The 18,888-nt window shown below is 51.4% G+C and overlaps 1 non-coding gene and 2 pseudogenes across 1 annotated transcript; all 3 read left to right on the forward strand.

The window, feature by feature from the left end:
* Nucleotides 1-3,902: 3,902 nt before the first annotated feature.
* Nucleotides 3,903-4,082, forward strand: LOC140407965 (U2 spliceosomal RNA; annotated as a pseudogene).
* A 5,592-nt stretch (nt 4,083-9,674) lies between these two features.
* On the forward strand, nt 9,675-9,860 carry LOC140407953 (U2 spliceosomal RNA). The gene has a single exon (XR_011939909.1). It is a non-coding gene; the product is annotated as a U2 spliceosomal RNA (small nuclear RNA).
* Nucleotides 9,861-15,451: 5,591 nt separating this feature from the next.
* Nucleotides 15,452-15,629, forward strand: LOC140407978 (U2 spliceosomal RNA; annotated as a pseudogene).
* The last annotated feature ends 3,259 nt before the right edge of the window (nt 15,630-18,888 follow it).

The raw sequence follows: 18,888 nt of genomic DNA on the forward strand, positions 1-18,888 counted from the left end.
CCTGCAACCCCAACACCTACTGACCACCACGACGAACCCCAGGGCTACACCACCCCCCCAATGCATCTGCATCCAAATCACGGGGCCAGTACGGACCAGAACAGTTTTCTCAGCCCTGCAACTGTGCTAAAGTTTGCGAGCACCACCGGCATGCTGGGGAACATTCAACAGCTGGAACAGCCAACTGTATAGACTCTGGACTCTTGAGACTGGTAAATCTACCTTTTTTATAATGGGTTTAAAAATTGCATCCATAAATGTGCGAAGCATCAAAGATACTTCGCGGTGTGTAGCCACACTCAACTATTTGGCAAATGTAAAAGCTGACCTACTGTTCCTGCAGGAGTGCGGAATTCCGCACCTCAGCAACTACAGACGCTGGTCGAGCTGGTGGTCCCACGGGCCATCCATCTGGTCAGGAGGAAACGACTGCCGCTCCTCCGGCCTGGGTATTCTGCTGCGGGGAGGCAACTTCACCATCTCCGACGTTAAGGAGGTGGTGGGCGGGCGCCTCCTCGTAGCAGACGTGAAATACAAAAACACCCCTCTCAGACTTATTAATGTGTACGCCCCGGCCGTAAAAAGTGAGCGGCTGGCAGTTCTTCAGCAACTCCCACTGCTGTTGGCCACCTCCAAGCCGGTCATCCTGGGTGGTGACTTCAACTGCATCATCGATGCGGCTGGACGATCCAGCAAAGCCGACAGCAAACTGGACGCTACGTCCAGACTCCTGATGGAAACGGTAAAAGACGCCAAGCTGCTCGACGTCTGCAGCAACCCTGCAGACGGCGCGCAGCGTAGATACACATGGTCACGACCAGACGGGTCCGTCCGCTCCAGGATAGACTTCTTTTTTGTGTCCCGAGCTTTCACGGTCAGGTCCACCGACGTAACGCCGGTGTTCTTCTCTGACCACTGCCTCCTACTGGCCGACTGCCACCTGCAGGAAAACCAGGGGGTAGGCAGGGGGACTTGGAAGCTAAATGTAAAACTGCTGACCCCTGAGAACATCGAGGAACTCAGGAGGGATTACAAAGGTTGGAGAACCGTGAAACCCCTCTTTGAGGCCCCACATCTCTGGTGGGAAGCAATCAAGGGGAATATCAAGAGGTTTTTCATCCTCAAGGGCGTTCAAAAGGTGAGAGAGAGACGAGGGGTCATGTCCAGGCTCCAGAAAAGTATGCAAAATTTGCTCCAGCTGCAGTCGATGGGGGTGGATGTCAAGGAGGATCTCCAAGAGGTGAAGAGCCAGCAAGCCTCGCTCTACACCTCGGAGGCCTCCAAGGTTATCTTCCATTCCAGAGTCCGTTCCGTGGAGCAGGACGAAAAGTGCTCACGCTTCTTCTTCCAAAAGGTGCACAGAGACACCTCTGTGATCAGCAGCCTGAAGGAAGAAGATGGCTCTGAAAAGTCATCGCAGTCTGACATCCTGAGGATCAGCTAATCCTTTTATGCCGGACTGTATGACCTGAAGCCAACAGATAGCACTGTTTCCCAGACCTTCCTGTCGACTATCACGGAGGTCATAGGCGACAGCGAGCTGGAAAACCTGGACAAACCACTAACTCTGGACGAGCTGACAAAGGCCGCCAAGTCCTTCGAGACGAGTAAAACTCCCGGAAGCGACGGCTTACCGGTTGAGTTGTATTCGGCTCTGTGGGACTGGATGGGCCCAGACCTGCTGGAAGTGTACGAGAGTATGCTTCTGGAAGGCAGCATGTCAGAGTCCATGAGGAAAGGCATCATCACCCTCATCTACAAGCAGAAGGGGGAAAGGGAAGAAATTCGAAATTGGCGACCCATTTCACTGTTGAATGTGGACTACAAAATTCTAGCAAAGGTCATCGCCAATCGGGTCAGGTCTGCTCTGGAGTCGGTGATCCACCCTGACCAGACCTGTGCTGTACCCGGCAGGAAGATCTCTGATAGCCTCGCGCTACTCAGGGATACGATCGCCTACGTGCAGGACAGGGGGGTGGACACTTGCCTCATCAGCCTTGACCAGGAGAAGGCTTTTGACAGAATATCGCACACCTACATGATGGATGTGCTCTCCAAAATGGGGTTTGGGGAGGGAATTCGCAATTGGATCAAACTGCTCTACACAAACATCTATAGCGCAGTCTCAATCAATGGGTGGGAATCAGAAAAGTTCCTGATCAGATCTGGAGTCAGGCAGGGCTGCCCTCTCTCCTCTGCCCTTTTTGTGTGCTGCATAGAACCTTTTGCCGAGTCCATCAGGAGGGATCCGGGTATAAGAGGAGTGACGATCCCAGGCAGTGGAGGCATGCAAGTCAAGGCCTCCCTGTACATGGACGACGTTGCCGTCTTCTGCTCGGATCCTGCGTCTGTACGCAGGCTCTTAACCACCTGCGACCAGTTTGAACTGGCCTCTGGAGCCAAGGTAAACCGGGGCAAGAGCGAGGCCATGTTCTTTGGGAACTGGGCCGACCGGTCCTTTGTCCCCTTCACTGTCAGGTCAGATTACCTGAAGGTGCTGGGGATATGGTTCGGAGCTGCTGGGGCGTGCACCAAAAACTGGGAGGAGCGCATAGGAAAGGTAAGACAGAAACTGGGCTGGTGGGAGCAACGCTCCCTCTCCATTGCGGGCAAAACCCTGGTCATCAGGTGTGAGGTACTCTCGGTGCTACTGTACGTGGCGCAGGTCTGGCCCATAACCCGACCCTACGCCACAGCAGTCACCCGGGCCATCTTCAAATTTATCTGGCGATCCAAGATGGACCGTGTCCGAAGGGACACCATGTACAAACCTCTGGAGAAGGGAGGGCGGAACGTACCCAACGCCTCCCTCATCCTGTTGGCCACCTTTGTGTCCAGCTGCATCAAGCTGTGCGTGGACCCCCAGTATGCAAACACCAAGTGTCACTACATACTGAGGTTCTACCTGTCCCCGGTGTTGCGAAGGATGGGCCTGGCCTCATTGCCGCGGAACGCTCCAAGTAGTTGGACCGTACCGTACCACCTGTCCTTTGTGGAAAAGTTTTTGAAGGAAAACACCTTTGACCACAAGGCAATGAAGCAGTGGTCAGCACGTAATGTCCTCGAGGCCCTCAGGGAAAAGGAGACCGGGGAGGACGTTGGATGGTTCCCTGAGCAGACTGCCAGAGTCATCTGGCAGAACGCCTCATCACCAGAACTTTCAAACAAGCACCAAGACCTAGCTTGGCTGGTGGTGAGAAAGGCCCTCCCTGTCAGATTCTTCATGCACACCCGAAGGCTCTGCACCAATGCACGCTGCCCTCGGAGTGGCTGTGGGGGAAATGAGACGGTCACACACCTCCTTGTGGAATGTGCCTTTGCAAAGAAGGTCTGGAGAGAGATGCAGTGGTATTTGTCAAGGTTTATCCCAAACAGATCTGTGACACAGGACTCTGTGCTCTACGGACTGTTTCCAGGGACACACACCGAGACAAATATCAACTGCTGCTGGAAGGTCATCAACTCGGTAAAAGACGCTCTTTGGTCTGCCCGAAACTTGCTGATCTTCCAGTGCAAAGAATTGTCCTCGACCGAGTGTTGCAGACTGGCACATTCCAAGGTCCAGGACTACGTGCTGAGGGACGCACTCAAGCTTGGGGCAGCTGCCGCCAAGGCGCAATGGGGAAAGACCACTGTGTAAAGTCTTTCCAGCAAATGTACACCGAGGGGCGCGTAACAGTGTAAAGCCCCTCGGTCGGGGCAACCAACACACCAATGTATAAAACAAACATGACAATGTAAATATTTAAGAAGGAATTGTAATGTAAAGAGTGATAGGTGTACGACAATATCAAAAGTGAATGAAAGAAAGTCAAGGCAACATGTAACCCTGCCGAAAATGTACAGTCAAGACAATTTGAAATGTTTCTGTAATGCTCATGATAAATTTTTATGAATAAAGTATATTTTTTTGAAAAAAAAAAAAAAAATCTGTTCTTATCAGTTTAATATCTGATACGTCCCTTATCTGGGGACCATATATTAAATTGATTTTTGGAGCAGGGAGATGGAATAGGGGCTTGCTCCGTCCACTCCACGCATCGACCTGGTATTGCAGTATCTCCAGCAATGGTGCACACCACCCCTTCATGGGGAATTTCAAACTCAAAAAACAGCTCAAACATATACAAATATACACTTTATTCACACTTCTTCCAGCACACAACAAAATGCTTCGGCAACTGGCTGCTGCTACTCACCTTCTACCTGGCCCCGGGGGTGTCATCAAGAATGACCAAACGCATCTTACAAGCACAACGGCGAAAGGGAACTCATTCGAAATTCACCACCCATTTCACTCTTCAATGTGCATTACTCGGCTTCTCGGCCTTTTGCCTAAGATCAAGTGTAGTCTCATTTGATCGAGGGAAGCTGAGGATTTCGATGACGATCGTGGATTGGACAACTCGGAGGGATTGAAGTCGTCAAAGAGGAAACGTTTGGAGCTTGGCTGCTATTGGTGGATCTACATGCTGGCCTAAACCTCGGGTTTAGGCCTAACGCCGATACAGTTTCACACCCAACGTACGAGCTATGGATGCAGCTGCATCCCGACCACCAGGCTGGGGCGTGCGAAACACTGTCCGAGTCACAGTGAAGAAAACGGATGGAGAGTCACCTTTGGACCGGAAACACTTCGTGAAGAAGGTGCTGCTCGAGTGCTGTGGGTTTAAAGCAACAGAGATCTTCTGCTTGCAAAACTTCCCCAAGAATGGCTTCTTTGATGTCACCTTCAAGAGCGTCGCAGCGTGCATCAAATTCTTGAACGTCTTCAAGGAGAAAGGTAACCAGAGTCCCTTGTCGATCCTGACTGCGGAACCTCTGTTTACGCTACCGGCACAGCGAAATCGGGTTGTTACACTGCACACGTACAACCCCCACGTCCCTGTATCTGATGTGCTCACGTTCCTCGCCAGGTACGCTGAGCTGAAAAGTGACAGCGTGCAAGTGAAAGACACCTTCGGCATCTGGACAAGTGAGCACCAGGTCAAGGTGACCCTAAGAACGGACAGCAACGGAGCCATCCTGCATCCCCCCTCCAATTTCGCTATTGGAGTAAATCGTGGCTACCTCTACTACGTGGGACAGCCACGAGTATGCCACACCTGTGGCAAAACGGGGCATGTTGCCGCAAACTGCAGTGTGACCTTCTGCAAGAACTGCAGGCAGGAGGGACACATGACTAAGGACTGCAAAGAAGACAAGTGCTGCAACCTGTGTGGGGAGGCCGGCCATCTTTACAGGGCCTGCCCGAAACGCGGGGCGACATACGCTCAAATCATCAGCAGCGGAGTTAAAAAGGCGACCAGAGAGGAGGTGCATACACCCTCCACCGAAAAAGACACCACGGCTCAGAATGAGGAAAAGCAACAAAAGGGCCCCCAACAAAAAGAAGAGGCCCCAGCACCTCCTGACAACCCAACCCCAGCCCCATCTGATGAGGAACACTCAATGGAAGAGGAAGAGGATGGGACAAAGAATAAAGAGCCCTGGGAAACAGTGAACAGGGACAAACGAAAGCGGAAACAAAAAAACAAACTGAAGAACCCCCCGAGGGGTAGTGGCAAAAAGCGACACCTCTCAGCCGGCGCACTTAGCGCCGACACCTCATCCGATGAGGGAAAACAGGACAAGAATCGGCCTCAAATAAAGAGGCAAAGCACCAACGTGGAACGAAAGGCACAGACCCCCCAGACCACCGACCGGGAAGGAAACAAGGTCACAGACCAACCCCCGATAGTAACGAGCAGCAACAACCCAGGTGAAGACCGGCCTGCAACCCCAACACCTACTGACTGCCATGACGAACGCCAGGGCTACATCACCCCCCCAATGCATCTGCATCAAAATCACGGGGCCAGTACGGACCAGAACAGCTTTCTCAGCCCTGCAACTGTGCTAAAGTTTGCGAGCACCACCGGCATGCTGGGGAACATCGAACAGCTGGAACAGCCAACTGTATAGACTCTGGACTCTTGAGACTGGTAAATCTATCCTTTTTATAATGGGTTTAAAAATTGCATCCATAAATGTGCGAAGCATCAAAGATACTTCGCGGTGTGTAGCCACACTCAACTATTTGGCAAATGTAAAAGCTGACCTACTGTTCCTGCAGGAGTGCGGAATTCCGCACCTCAGCAACTACAGGCGCTGGTCGAGCTGGTGGTCCCACGGGCCATCCATCTGGTCAGGAGGAAACGACTGCCGCTCCTCCGGCCTGGGTATTCTGCTGCGGGGAGGCAACTTCACCATCTCCGACGTTAAGGAGGTGGTGGGCGGGTGCCTCCTCGTAGCAGACGTGAAATACAAAAACACCCCTCTCAGACTTATTAATGTGTACGCCCCGGCCGTAAAAAGTGAGCGGCTGGCAGTTCTTCAGCAACTCCCACTGCTGTTGGCCACCTCCAAGCCGGTCATCCTGGGTGGTGACTTCAACTGCATCATCGATGCGGCTGGACGATCCAGCAAAGCCGACAGCAAACTAGACGCTACGTCCAGACTCCTGATGGAAACGGTAAAAGACGCCAAGCTGCTCGACGTCTGCAGCAACCCTGCAGACGGCGCGCAGCGTAGATACACATGGTCACGGCCAGACGGGTCCGTCCGCTCCAGGATAGACTTCTTTTTTGTGTCCGGAGCTTTCACGGTCAGGTCCACCGACGTAACGCCGGTGTTCTTCTCTGACCACTGCCTCCTACTGGCCGACTGCCACCTGCAGGAAGACCAGGGGGTAGGCAGGGGGACGTGGAAGCTAAATGTAAAACTGCTGACCCCTGAGAACATCGAGGAACTCAGGAGGGATTACAAAGGTTGGAGAACCGTGAAACCCCTCTTTGAGGCCCCACATCTCTGGTGGGAAGCAATCAAGGGGAATATCAAGAGGTTTTTCATCCTCAAGGGCGTTCAAAAGGTGAGAGAGAGACGAGGGGTCATGTCCAGGCTCCAGAAAAGTATGCAAAATTTGCTCCAGCTGCAGTCGATGGGGGTGGATGTCAAGGAGGATCTCCAAGAGGTGAAGAGCCAGCAAGCCTCGCTCTACACCTCGGAGGCCTCCAAGGTTATCTTCCGTTCCAGAGTCCGCTCCGTGGAGCAGGACGAAAAGTGCTCACGCTTCTTCTTCCAAAAGGTGCACAGAGACACCTCTGTGATCAGCAGCCTGAAGGAAGAAGATGGCTCTGAAAAGTCATCGCAGTCTGACATCCTGAGGATCAGCCAATCCTTTTATGCCGGACTGTATGACCTGAAGCCAACAGATAGCACTGTTTCCCAGACCTTCCTGTCGACTATCACGGAGGTCATAGGCGACAGCGAGCTGGAAAACCTGGACAAACCACTAACTCTGGACGAGCTGACAAAGGCCGCCAAGTCCTTCGAGACGAGTAAAACTCCCGGAAGCGACGGCTTACCGGTTGAGTTGTATTCGGCTCTGTGGGACTGGATGGGCCCAGACCTGCTGGAAGTGTACGAGAGTATGCTTCTGGAAGGCAGCATGTCAGAGTCCATGAGGAAAGGCATCATCACCCTCATCTACAAACAGAAGGGGGAAAGGGAAGAAATTCGAAATTGGCGACCCATTTCACTGTTGAATGTGGACTACAAAATTCTAGCAAAGGTCATCGCCAATCGGGTCAGGTCTGCTCTGGAGTCGGTGATCCACCCTGACCAGACCTGTGCTGTACCCGGCAGGAAGATCTCTGATAGCCTCGCGCTACTCAGGGATACGATCGCCTACGTGCAGGACAGGGGGGTGGACACTTGCCTCATCAGCCTTGACCAGGAGAAGGCTTTTGACAGAATATCGCACACCTACATGATGGATGTGCTCTCCAAAATGGGGTTTGGGGAGGGAATTCGCAATTGGATCAAACTGCTCTACACAAACATCTATAGCGCAGTCTCAATCAATGGGTGGGAATCAGAAAAGTTCCAGATCAGATCTGGAGTCAGGCAGGGCTGCCCTCTCTCCTCTGCCCTTTTTGTGTGCTGCATAGAACCTTTTGCCGAGTCCATCAGGAGGGATCCGGGTATAAGAGGAGTGACGATCCCAGGCAGTGGAGGCATGCAAGTCAAGGCCTCCCTGTACATGGACGACGTTGCCGTCTTCTGCTCGGATCCTGCGTCTGTACGCAGGCTCTTAACCACCTGCGACCAGTTTGAACTGGCCTCTGGAGCCAAGGTAAACCGGGGCAAGAGCGAGGCCATGTTCTTTGGGAACTGGGCCGACCGGTCCTTTGTCCCCTTCACTGTCAGGTCAGATTATCTGAAGGTGCTGGGGATATGGTTCGGAGCTGCTGGGGCGTGCACCAAAAACTGGGAGGAGCGCATAGGAAAGGTAAGACAGAAACTGGGCTGGTGGGAGCAACGCTCCCTCTCCATTGCGGGCAAAACCCTGGTCATCAGGTGTGAGGTACTCTCGGTGCTACTGTACGTGGCGCAGGTCTGGCCCATAACCCGACCCTACGCCACAGCAGTCACCCGGGCCATCTTCAAATTTATCTGGCGATCCAAGATGGACCGTGTCCGAAGGGACACCATGTACAAACCTGTGGAGAAGGGAGGGCGGAACGTACCCAACGCCTCCCTCATCCTGTTGGCCACCTTTGTGTCCAGCTGCATCAAGCTGTGCGTGGACCCCCAGTATGCAAACACCAAGTGTCACTACATACTGAGGTTCTACCTGTCCCCGGTGTTGCGAAGGATGGGCCTGGCCTCATTGCCGCGGAACGCTCCAAGTAGTTGGACCGTACCGTACCACCTGTCCTTTGTGGAAAAGTTTTTGAAGGAAAACACCTTTGACCACAAGGCAATGAAGCAGTGGTCAGCACGTAATGTCCTCGAGGCCCTCAGGGAAAAGGAGACCGTGGAGGACGTTGGATGGTTCCCTGAGCAGACTGCCAGAGTCATCTGGCAGAACGCCTCATCACCAGAACTTTCAAACAAGCACCAAGACCTAGCTTGGCTGGTGGTGAGAAGGGCCCTCCCTGTCAGATTCTTCATGCACACCCGAAGGCTCTGCACCAATGCACGCTGCCCTCGGAGTGGCTGTGGGGGAAATGAGACGGTCACACACCTCCTTGTGGAATGTGCCTTTGCAAAGAAGGTCTGGAGAGAGATGCAGTGGTATTTGTCAAGGTTTATCCCAAACAGATCTGTGACACAGGACTCTGTGCTCTACGGACTGTTTCCAGGGACACACACCGAGACAAATATCAACTGCTGCTGGAAGGTCATCAACTCGGTAAAAGACGCTCTTTGGTCTGCCCGAAACTTGCTGATCTTCCAGTGCAAAGAATTGTCCTCGACCGAGTGTTGCAGACTGGCACATTCCAAGGTCCAGGACTACGTGCTGAGGGACGCACTCAAGCTTGGGGCAGCTGCCGCCAAGGCGCAATGGGGAAAGACCACAGTGTAAAGTCTTTCCAGCAAATGTACACCGAGGGGCGCGTAACAGTGTAAAGCCCCTCGGTCTGGGCAACCAACACTCCAATGTATAAAACAAACATGACAATGTAAATATTTAAGAAGGAATTGTAATGTAAAGAGTGATATGTGTATGACAATATCAAAATTGAATGAAAGAAAGTCAAGGCAACATGTAACCCTGCCGGAAATGTACAGTCAAGACAATTTGAAATGTTTCTGTAATGCTCATGATAAATTTTTATGAATAAAGTATATTTTTTTGAATAAAAAAAAAAAAAAAAAAATCTGTTCTTATCAGTTTAATATCTGATACGTCCCTTATCTGGGGACCATATATTAAATTGATTTTTGGAGCAGGGAGATGGAATAGGGGCTTGCTCCGTCCACTCCACGCATCGACCTGGTATTGCAGTATCTCCAGCAACGGTGCACACCACCCCTTCATGGGGAATTTCAAACTCAAAAAACAGCTCAAACACATACAAATATACACTTTATTCACACTTCTTCCAGCACACAACAAAATGCTTCGGCAACTGGCTGCTGCTACTCACCTTCTACCTGGCCCCGGGGGTGTCATCAAGAATGACCAAACGCATCTTACAAGCACAACGGCGAAAGGGAACTCATTCAAAATTGACCACCCATTTCACTCTTCAATGTGCATTACTCGGCTTCTCGGCCTTTTGCCTAAGATCAAGTGTAGTCTCATTTGATCGAGGGAAGCTGAGGATTTCGATGACGATCGTGGATTGGAGAACTCGGAGGGATTGAAGTCGTCAAAGAAGAAACGTTTGGAGCTTGGCTGCTATTGGTGGATCTACATGCTGGCCTAAACCTCGGGTTTAGGCCTAACGCCGATACAGTTTCACACCCAACGTACGAGCTATGGATGCAGCTGCATCCCGACCACCAGGCTGGGGCGTGCGAAACACTGTCCGAGTCACAGTGAAGAAAACGGATGGAGAGTCACCTTTGGACCGGAAACACTTCGTGAAGAAGGTGCTGCTCGAGTGCTGTGGGTTTAAAGCAACAGAGATCTTCTGCTTGCAAAACTTCCCCAAGAATGGTTTCTTTGATGTCACCTTCAAGAGCGTCGCAGCGTGCATCAAATTCTTGAACGTCTTCAAGGAAAAAGGTAACCAGAGTCCCTTGTCGATCCTGACTGCGGAACCTCTGTTTACGCTACCGGCACAGCGAAATCGGGTTGTTACACTGCACACGTACAACCCCCACGTCCCTGTATCTGATGTGCTCACGTTCCTCGCCAGGTACGCTGAGCTGAAAAGTGACAGCGTGCAAGTGAAAGACACCTTCGGCATCTGGACAAGTGAGCACCAGGTCAAGGTGACCCTAAGAACGGACAGCAACGGAGCCATCCTGCATCCCCCCTCCAATTTCGCTATTGGAGTAAATCGTGGCTACCTCTACTACGTGGGACAGCCACGAGTATGCCACACCTGTGGCAAAACGGGGCATGTTGCTGCAAACTGCAGTGTGACCTTCTGCAAGAACTGCAGGCAGGAGGGACACATGACTAAGGACTGCAAAGAAGACAAGTGTTGCAACCTGTGTGGGGAGGCCGGCCATCTTTACAGGGCCTGCCCGAAACGCGGGGCAACATACGCTGAAATCATCAGCAGCGGAGTTAAAAAGGCGACCAGAGAGGAGGTGCATACACCCTCCACCGAAAAAGACACCACGGCTCAGAATGAGGAAAAGCAACAAAAGGGCCCCCAACAAAAAGAGGAGGCCCCAGCACCTCCTGACAACCCAGCCCCAGCCCCATCTGATGAGGAACACTCAATGGAAGAGGAAGAGGATGGGACAAAGAATAAAGAGCCCTGGGAAACCGTGAACAGGGACAAACGTAAGAGGAAACAAAAAAACAAACTGAAGAACCCCCTGAGGGGTAGTGGCAAAAAGCGACACCTCTCAGCCGGCGCACTTAGTGCCGACACCTCATCCGATGAGGGAAAACAGGACAAGAATCGGCCTCAGATAAAGAGGCAAAGCACCAACGTGGAACGGAAGGCACAGACCCCCCAGACCACCGACCGGGAAGAAAACAAGGTCACAGACCAACCCCCGCTAGCAACGAGCAGCAACAACCCAGGTGAAGACCGGCCTGCAACCCCAACACCTACTGACTGCCACGACGAACCCCAGGGCTACACCACCCCCCCAATGCATCTGCATCAAAATCACGGGGCCAGTACGGACCAGAACAGTTTTCTCAGCCCTGCAACTGTGCTAAAGTTTGCGAGCACCACCGGCATGCTGGGGAACATTCAACAGCTGGAACAGCCAACTGTATAGACTCTGGACTCTTGAGACTGGTAAATCTATCTTTTTATAATGGGTTTAAAAATTGCATCCATAAATGTGCGAAGCATCAAAGATACTTCGCGGTGTGTAGCCACACTCAACCATTTGGCAAATGTAAAAGCTGACCTACTGTTCCTGCAGGAGTGCGGAATTCCGCACCTCAGCAACTACAGGCGCTGGTCGAGCTGGTGGTCCCACGGGCCATCCATCTGGTCAGGAGGAAACAACTGCCGCTCCTCCGGCCTGGGTATTCTGCTGCGGGGAGGCAACTTCACCATCTCCGACGTTAAGGAGGTGGTGGGCGGGCGCCTCCTCGTAGCAGACGTGAAATACAAAAACACCCCTCTCAGACTTATTAATGTGTACGCCCCGGCCGTAAAAAGTGAGCGGCTGGCAGTTCTTCAGCAACTCCCACTGCTGTTGGCCACCTCCAAGCCGGTCATCCTGGGTGGTGACTTCAACTGCATCATCGATGCGGCTGGACGATCCAGCAAAGCCGACAGCAAACTAGACGCTACGTCCAGACTCCTGATGGAAACGGTAAAAGACGCCAAGCTGCTCGACGTCTGCAGCAACCCTGCAGACGGCGCGCAGCGTAGATACACATGGTCACGGCCAGACGGGTCCGTCCGCTCCAGGATAGACTTCTTTTTTGTGTCCCGAGCTTTCACGGTCAGGTCCACCGACGTAACGCCGGTGTTCTTCTCTGACCACTGCCTCCTACTGGCCGACTGCCACCTGCAGGAAGACCAGGGGGTAGGCAGGGGGACGTGGAAGCTAAATGTAAAACTGCTGACCCCTGAGAACATCGAGGAACTCAGGAGGGATTACAAAGGTTGGAGAACCGTGAAACCCCTCTTTGAGGCCCCACATCTGTGGTGGGAAGCAATCAAGGGGAATATCAAGAGGTTTTTCATCCTCAAGGGCGTTCAAAAGGTGAGAGAGAGACGAGGGGTCATGTCCAGGCTCCAGAAAAGTATGCAAAATTTGCTCCAGCTGCAGTCGATGGGGGTGGATGTCAAGGAGGATCTCCAAGAGGTGAAGAGCCAGCAAGCCTCGCTCTACACCTCGGAGGCCTCCAAGGTTATCTTCCGTTCCAGAGTCCGCTCCGTGGAGCAGGACGAAAAGTGCTCACGCTTCTTCTTCCAAAAGGTGCACAGAGAGACCTCTGTGATCAGCAGCCTGAAGGAAGAAGATGGCTCTGAAAAGTCATCGCAGTCTGACATCCTGAGGATCAGCCAATCCTTTTATGCCGGACTGTATGACCTGAAGCCAACAGATAGCACTGTTTCCCAGACCTTCCTGTCGACTATCACGGAGGTCATAGGCGACAGCGAGCTGGAAAACCTGGACAAACCACTAACTCTGGACGAGCTGACAAAGGCCGCCAAGTCCTTCGAGACGAGTAAAACTCCCGGAAGCGACGGCTTACCGGTTGAGTTGTATTCGGCTCTGTGGGACTGGATGGGCCCAGACCTGCTGGAAGTGTACGAGAGTATGCTTCTGGAAGGCAGCATGTCAGAGTCCATGAGGAAAGGCATCATCACCCTCATCTACAAGCAGAAGGGGGAAAGGGAAGAAATTCGAAATTGGCGACCCATTTCACTGTTGAATGTGGACTACAAAATTCTAGCAAAGGTCATCGCCAATCGGGTCAGGTCTGCTCTGGAGTCGGTGATCCACCCTGACCAGACCTGTGCTGTACCCGGCAGGAAGATCTCTGATAGCCTCGCGCTACTCAGGGATACGATCGCCTACGTGCAGGACAGGGGGGTGGACACTTGCCTCATCAGCCTTGACCAGGAGAAGGCTTTTGACAGAATATCGCACACCTACATGATGGATGTGCTCTCCAAAATGGGGTTTGGGGAGGGAATTCGCAATTGGATCAAACTGCTCTACACAAACATCTATAGCGCAGTCTCAATCAATGGGTGGGAATCAGAAAAGTTCCAGATCAGATCTGGAGTCAGGCAGGGCTGCCCTCTCTCCTCTGCCCTTTTTGTGTGCTGCATAGAACCTTTTGCCGAGTCCATCAGGAGGGATCCGGGTATAAGAGGAGTGACGATCCCAGGCAGTGGAGGCATGCAAGTCAAGGCCTCCCTGTACATGGACGACGTTGCCGTCTTCTGCTCGGATCCCGCGTCTGTACGCAGGCTCTTGACCACCTGCGACCAGTTTGAACTGGCCTCTGGAGCCAAGGTAAACCGGGGCAAGAGCGAGGCCATGTTCTTTGGGAACTGGGCCGACCGGTCCTTTGTCCCCTTCACTGTCAGGTCAGATTACCTGAAGGTGCTAGGGATATGGTTCGGAGCTGCTGGGGCGTGCACCAAAAACTGGGAGGAGCGCATAGGAAAGGTAAGACAGAAACTGGGCTGGTGGGAGCAACGCTCCCTCTCCATTGCGGGCAAAACCCTGGTCATCAGGTGTGAGGTACTCTCGGTGTTACTGTACGTGGCGCAGGTCTGGCCCATAACCCGACCCTACGCCACAGCAGTCACCCGGGCCATCTTCAAATTTATCTGGCGATCCAAGATGGACCGTGTCCGAAGGGACACCATGTACAAACCTCTGGAGAAGGGAGGGCGGAACGTACCCAACGCCTCCCTCATCCTGTTGGCCACCTTTGTGTCCAGCTGCATCAAGCTGTGCGTGGACCCCCAGTATGCAAACACCAAGTGTCACTACATACTGAGGTTCTACCTGTCCCCGGTGTTGCGAAGGATGGGCCTGGCCTCATTGCCGCGGAACGCTCCAAGTAGTTGGACCGTACCGTACCACCTGTCCTTTGTGGAAAAGTTTTTGAAGGAAAACACCTTTGACCACAAGGCAATGAAGCAGTGGTCAGCACGTAATGTCCTCGAGGCCCTCAGGGAAAAGGAGACCGTGGAGGACGTTGGATGGTTCCCTGAGCAGACTGCCAGAGTCATCTGGCAGAACGCCTCATCACCAGAACTTTCAAACAAGCACCAAGACCTAGCTTGGCTGGTGGTGAGAAAGGCCCTCCCTGTCAGATTTTTCATGCACACCCGGAGGCTCTGCACCAATGCACGCTGCCCTCGGAGTGGCTGTGGGGGAAATGAGACGGTCACACACCTCCTTGTGGAATGTGGCTTTGCAAAGAAGGTCTGGAGAGAGATGCAGTGGTATTTGTCAAGGTTTATCCCAAACAGATCTGTGACACAGGACTCTGTGCTCTACGGACTGTTTCCAGGGACACACACCGAGACAAATATCAACTGCTGCTGGAAGGTCATCAACTCGGTAAAAGACGCTCTTTGGTCTGCCCGAAACTTGCTGATCTTCCAGTGCAAAGAATTGTCCTCGACCGAGTGTTGCAGACTGGCACATTCCAAGGTCCAGGACTACGTGCTGAGGGACGCACTGAAGCTTGGGGCAGCTGCCGCCAAGGCGCAATGGGGAAAGACCACTGTGTAAAGTCTTTCCAGCAAATGTACACCGAGGGGAGCGTAACAGTGTAAAGCCCCTCGGTCTGGGCAACCAACACTCCAATGTATAAAACAAACATGACAATGTAAATATTTAAGAAGAAATTGTAATGTAAAGAGTGATATGTGTATGACAATATCAAAATTGAATGAAAGAAAGTCAAGGCAACATGTAACCCTGCCGGAAATGTACAGTCAAGACAATATGAAATGTTTCTGTAACGCTCATGATAAATTTTTATGAATAAAGTATATTTTTTTGAAAAAAAAAAAAAATCTGTTCTTATCAGCTTAATATCTGATACGTCCCTTATCTGGGGACCATATATTAAATTGATTTTTGGAGCAGGGAGATGGAATAGGGGCTTGCTCCGTCCACTCCACGCATCGACCTGGTATTGCAGTATCTCCAGCAACGGTGCACACCACCCCTTCATGGGGAATTTCAAACTCAAAAAACAGCTCAAACACATACAAATATACACTTTATTCACACTTCTTTCAGCACACAACAAAATGCTTCGGCAACTGGCTGCTGCTACTTACCTTCTACCTGGCCCCGGTGTCATCAAGAATGACCAAACGCATCTTACAAGCACAACGGCGAAAGGGAACTCATTCAAAATTGACCACACATTTCACTCTTCAATGTGCATTACTTGGCTTCTCGGCCTTTTGCCTAACATCAAGTGTAGTCTCATTTGATCGAGAGAAGCTGAGGATTTCGATGTCGATTGTGGATTGGAGAACTCAAACAAAGAACAAAGAAATGTACAGCACAGGAACAGGCCCTTCGGCCCTCCAAGCCCGTGCCGACCATACTGCCCGACTAAACTACAATCTTCTACACTTCCTGGGTCCGTATCCTTCTATTCCCATCCTATTCATATATTTGTCAAGATGCCCCTTAAATGTCCCTATCGTCCCTGCCTCCACTACCTCCTCCGGTAGTGAGTTCCAGGCACCCACTACCCTCTGCGTAAAAAACTTGCCTCGTACATCTACTCTAAACTTTGCCCCTCTCACCTTAAACCTATGCCCCCTAGTAATTGACCCCTCTACCCTGGGGAAAAGCCTCTGACTATCCACTCTGTCTATGCCCCTCATAATTTTGTATACCTCTATCAGGTCGCCCCTCAACCTCCTTCGTTCCAGTGAGAACAAACCGAGTTTATTCAATCGCTCCTCATAGCTTATGCCCTCCATACCAGGCAACATTCTGGTAAATCTCTTCTGCACCCTCTCTAAAGCCTCCACATCCTTCTGGTAGTGTGGCGACCAGAATTGAACACTATACTCCAAGTGTGGCCTAACTAAGGTTCTATACAGCTGCAACATGACTTGCCAATTCTTATACTCAATGCCCCGGCCAATGAAGGCAAGCATGCCGTATGCCTTCTTGACTACCTTCTCCACCTGTGTAGCCCCTTTCAGTGATCTGTGGACCTGTACTCCTAGATCTCTTTGACTTTCAATACTCTTGAGGGTTCTACCATTCACTGTATATTCCCTACCTGCATTAGCCCTTCCAAAATGCATTACCTCACATTTGTCCAGGTTAAACTCCATCTGCCATCTCTCCGCCCAAGTCTCCAGACAATCTAAATCCTGCTGTATGCTCAGACAGTCCTCATCGCTATCCGCAATTCCACCAACCTTTGTGTCGTCTGCAAACTTACTAATCAGACCAGTTACATTTTCCTCCAAATCATTTATATATACTACAAAGAGCAAAGGTCCCAGCACTGATCCCTGTGGAACACCACTGGTCACAGCCCTCCAATTAGAAAAGCATCCCTCCATTGCTACCCTCTGCCTTCTATGGCCTAGCCAGTTCTGTATCCACCTTGCCAGTTCACCCCTGATCCCGTGTGACTTCACCTTTTGTACTAGTCTACCATGAGGGACCTTGTCAAAGGCCTTACTGAAGTCCATATAGACAACATCTACTGCCCTACCTGCATCAATCATCCTAGTGACCTCCTCGAAAAACTCTATCAAGTTAGTGAGACACGACCTCCCCTTCACAAAACCGTGCTGCCTCTCACTAATACGTCCATTTGCTTCCAAATGGGAGTAGATCCTGTCTCGAAGAATTCTCTCCAGTAATTTACCTACCACTGAAGTAAGGCTCACCGGCCTGTAGTTCCCGGGATTATCCCTGCCACCCTTCTTAAACAGAGGAACAACATTGGCTATTCTCCAGTCCTCCGGGACATCCCCTGAAGACAGCGAGGATCCAAAGATTTCTGTCAAGGCCTCAGCAATTTCCTCTCCAGCCTCCTTCAGTATTCTGGGGTAGATCCCATCCGGCCCTGGGGACTTATCTACCTTAATATTTTTTAAGACACCCAACACCTCGTCTTTTTGGATCACAATGTGACCCAGGCTATCTACACCCCCTTCTCCAGACTCAACATCTACCAATTCCTTCTCTTTGGTGAATACTGATGCAAAGTATTCATTTAGTACCTCGCCCATTTCCTCTGGCTCCACACATAGATTCCCTTGCCTATCCTTCAGTGGGCCAACCCTTTCCCTGGCTACCCTCTTGCTTTTTATGTAAGTGTAAAAAGCCTTGGGATTTTCCTTAACCCTATTTGCCAATGACTTTTCATGACCCCTTCTAGCCCTCCTGACTCCCTGCTTAAGTTCCTTCCTACTTTCCTTATATGCCACACAGGCTTCGTCTGTTCCCAGCCTTTTAGCCCTGACAAATGCCTCCTTTTTCTTTTTGACGAGGCCTACAATATCATTCGTCATCCAAGGTTCCCGAAAATTGCCGTATTTATCTTTCTTCCTCACAGGAACATGCCTGTCCTGTATTCCTATCAACTGACACTTGAAAGCCTCCCACATGTCAGATGTTGATTTGCCCTCAAACATCCGCCCCCAATCTATGTTCTTCAGTTCCCGCCTAATATTGTTATAATTAGCCTTCCCCCAATTTAGCACATTCATCCTCGGACCACTCTTATCCTTGTCCACCAGTACTTTAAAACTTACTGAATTGTGGTCACTGTTACCGAAATGCTCCCCTACTGAAACATCTACCACCTGGCCGGGCTCATTCCCCAATACCAGGTCCAGTACCGCCTCTTCCCTAGTTGGACTGTTTACATATTGTTTTAAGAAGCCCTCCTGGATGCTCCTTACAAACTCTGCCCCGTCTAAGCCCCTGGCACTAAGTGAGTCCCAGTCAATATTGGGGAAGTTGAAGTCTCCCATCACCACAACCCTGTTGTTTTTACTCTTTTCCAAAATCTGTCTACCTATCTGCTCCTCTATCTCCCGCTGGCTGTTGGGAGGCCTGTAGTATACCCCCAACATTGTGACTGCACCCTTCTTATTCCTGATCTCTACCCATATAGCCTCACTGCCCTCTGAGGTGTCCTCTCGCTGTATAGCTGTGATACTCTCCTGAACAAGTAGCGCAACTCCGCCTCCCCTTTTACATCCCCCTCTATCCCGCCTGAAACATCTAAATCCTGGAACGTTTAGCTTCGGAGGGAACTCGGAGGGATTGAAGTCGGCAAAGAGGAAACGTTTGGAGCTTGGCTGCTATTGGTGGATCTACATGCTGGCCTAAACCTCGGGTTTAGGCCTAACGCCGATACAGTTTCACACCCAACGTACGAGCTATGGATGCAGCTGCATCCCGACCACCAGGCTGGGGCGTGCGAAACAC

Source organism: Scyliorhinus torazame, chromosome 2 (assembly GCF_047496885.1).
Source record: "Scyliorhinus torazame isolate Kashiwa2021f chromosome 2, sScyTor2.1, whole genome shotgun sequence".
Lineage (NCBI taxonomy): Eukaryota > Metazoa > Chordata > Chondrichthyes > Carcharhiniformes > Scyliorhinidae > Scyliorhinus > Scyliorhinus torazame.